Source organism: Meriones unguiculatus (genome assembly GCF_030254825.1).
Source record: "Meriones unguiculatus strain TT.TT164.6M chromosome Y unlocalized genomic scaffold, Bangor_MerUng_6.1 ChrY_unordered_Scaffold_23, whole genome shotgun sequence".
Classification (NCBI taxonomy): Eukaryota; Metazoa; Chordata; class Mammalia; order Rodentia; family Muridae; genus Meriones; species Meriones unguiculatus.
The window spans coordinates 6641606-6644931 of NW_026843709.1; the positions used below are offsets into that span (position 1 = coordinate 6641606).

At 37.1% G+C, this 3326-nt stretch overlaps 1 non-coding gene across 1 annotated transcript; it reads right to left on the bottom strand.

The window, feature by feature from the left end:
* Positions 1–899: 899 nt before the first annotated feature.
* LOC132651640 (U6 spliceosomal RNA) lies at positions 900–1006 on the bottom strand. Its single transcript, XR_009589226.1, has one exon. It is a non-coding gene; the product is annotated as a U6 spliceosomal RNA (small nuclear RNA).
* Between the last annotated feature and the right edge of the window lie 2320 nt (positions 1007–3326).

Here is a 3326-nt window from a genome sequence, read left to right on the forward strand (position 1 = left end):
ATTGGAAAATTCAGTCCATTGATGTTGATAGAGATTAAAGAGCAGTGGCTGTTAGATACTTCGTTTTTGATGTTGCCTGTGGTAGCAAATTGGTGTGCTTGTTTGCTTTTTGTTTCACTGTAGTGAGGTTAATTTTTACATGTGTTTTCTTGAATGTGGCTAGTTTTCTTGGGTTGCATTTTTCTCCTAGTGTCTTCTCTAACACTGGAATTTTGTGTTGGTATTGTAGAAATTTGTTTTTCTCATTGAATATCTTGTTTTCTTGGTCTCTCTATGAAGACTGAGAGTTTTGCTGAGTATGAACTTATATCTGTGTTTTCTTAGGGCCTGCATGATATTCGTTCAGGGCCTTCTGGCTTTCATAGTCTCAGTTGAGAAGTCAGATGTGATTCTGATGTGTTTGCCATTATCTGTTACTTGGCCTTTTCCTTTGCAGCTTTTAGTATATTTTCTTTGTTCTGTATACTTCCTGTTTTGCTTATTATGTGCCAGGAAGATTTTCTTTTCTCACATAATTTATTGGTTGTTCTGTAGACCTCTTGTATTCCTAGTGGTCTCTTCTTTAAGATGGGGAAATTTTCTTCAATGATTTTGTTGAAAATACTCTCTGGGTCTTGGAGGAGGAAATGTTCTTTTTCCTCTATACCTATTATTCTTAGGTTTTTGTCTTTTTATGTTGTCTTGAATTGCTTGGACAGTCTGTGCTAGGAATTTTTTAGATTTAACTTTTTTTTGACAGATACATCTGTTTCTTCCATTGTATCTTCTATACCTGAGATTCTTCCATCTCTTGAAGTCTATTCTTTATGCTTACCTCTGTAGCTCATGTTTTCTTCCCTAAGTTCTTTCTCTACATAATTTCCTGTATTTGTTTTTTTTTTAATTTCTCAACAACAACAACAAAATACCAATGTCTCATGTATTTGTGTGTCATCCTAGTGGAGGGGCCACGCTAATACTCTCTGTGTAGCTCTAATTTTATTAAATGTGATGCCAAAGCAAGCACCACATATTTCATTCAAGTGGTCATTAGTAAAGTCATGTGTCCTTGACATGTGAGATTCATATTATTATAGATTCCATTATTATTTGTTAAATGCACAAATAGTCCTTAGTCCATGAATTATTTTCTGTGAAAATGCTTCCTGACCAAGGCAAATCTTTGAACAAAAAGTGTTTAATTGGGACATGGCTTATATTTATAGAGAGAGTATCCAGGATGTCAAGTCAGGAAGAAGTCCTCTTGTTGTAATCCACCAAAACTGAGAAATTTTCACATTGAATCACAAATAGCAAGCAGAGAGAGAGACTGAAAGAGTCAGAGAGAGAGCTAGAGAGATAGATTCAGAAATATACAGACTAATACCAACAGAAACAAATATATAAAGTGACAGATACCGAAAGACAGATACACTGTTCTCTCTGGTCATTTTCATTGGCATATCAACCTCAAGGGACAACCTCTTTTAATATAAGTCAAAAAGGAACTATATTTTTTGATATTGTTATTTTAATTTTTATTAATTATACTTTATTTACTTTGTATCTCTCCATAACCCAATCCACTCCCAATACCACCTTCCTATCCGTTCTCCACACATGCCACTTTCCAAGACCACTGATAGAGTAGTTCTTCCTATAATCCTAGTCTATCAGTTCACATCATGAGTGGTTGCATTGTGTTTTTCTGTTGCCTGGTAAGGCTGTACCCTTATCAGTGTGAGGGCATCAAAAAGCAGGCCAACCAGTTCATGTCAGTGGCAATCCCTATTCCCATTACTACGGAATCAACTTGTACACTGAACTGACATGGGCTTCAGCTGTGGAAGGGTTCTAGGTTATCTACATGCATGATTCTTGGTTCTAGTATGAGTATCATGAAAGACCCCTGTGCTCAGAATTTTTGGTCCTGTTGCTCTCCTTGTGGAGCTCCTATCCTCTCCAGATCTTACTATTTTCACTTCTTTCATTAGATTCCATGTGTTCTGCCCAACAGTTGGCCATAAGTCCCAGAATATACTTTGATAGTCTGCAGGGCAGAGCCTTCCAGAGTCCCTCTGTGGTAGGCTTCTACCTTGTTCCCTGTTTACTCCTTCTTCTGATGTCCATCCTCTTTGTCTTTTGGGATGAAGATTGAGCTCTTTAGTCAGAGTCCTTCCTCTTGATTAGTTTCTTTAGGTGTACAGATTTCAATTATCCTATATTAAATGTTTATATGAGTGAGTGTATACTGGGTGTGTCTTTCTGCTTCTGGGATAGCTCACTCAGGATGATCCTTTCCTATTCCCACCATTGACCTGCAAATTTTATGATTTCCTTGTTATTTTATTGCTTAGTAATAGTCAATTGTGTAGATGTACCACAAATTCTGTGTCCACTTTTCATAGGGGCAGGGGCATCTGGGTTGTTTCCAGGTTCTGGCTATTACAAATAAAGCTGCTACAAACATTGTTTAGCAAATGTTTTTATGGTGTACTAGAGCCTCTTTTGGATATATGCCTAGGAGGGGTATAGCTGGATCTTGAGGAAGCACTATTCCTATTGTCTGAGAAGATGGCAGATTGATTTCCAGACTGGTTGTTCAAGTTTAAATTCTCAACAGCAGTGTAGGAGGGTTCCCTTTTATTCATACCCTCTCCAGCACATGTTATCACTTGAGTTTTTTATCTCTGCAGTGTAATATAGAATGGCAAAGAAACACTTAAAGAAATGCTCAGTATCATTAGTCATTGCGGAAATGCAAATCAAAAGGGCCCTGAGATTTCACCTTATACTCATCAAAATGGCAAAAATGAAGACCTCAAATAACAACACATGCTGGAGAGGTACTCATTATGTAGCAGCGAATCTTAGCATGAACCAGTGGTTAACCAGCTATCTCATACCCTATGAGCTTAGGTGGCACCTCTGAGCAAGAAGTCCTGGCACTAACACTAGGTGAATAACATGAAAACATCCTGGTTTATAGGATGAACTTTACCACAGATGATAAAGGTAGAGAAAGAGTAACTCAAAATTCCTGGATCTCAGACTTATCAGCTATCTGATAAATGCGGCATTTCAACATATTGAGCTTTTTATGACAGAGTCTAACCTGTTGAGGCACAAAAAAGCAAATTAATTCAGTTTTTATAGGTGCATCTATACTTTTTTTTTTTCATTTAAAATTAAAGTTTTCCCAACTGTTGAAACTTTAACTGTGTTTACTGATGGTTCATTATCTGGTTGCCTGTCCACACACATTAATAGTGGGAGACTTCAACACCCCACTCTCAACAAAGGACAGGTCAACTAAACAGAAATTAAACAAAGAAACAATATCTCTA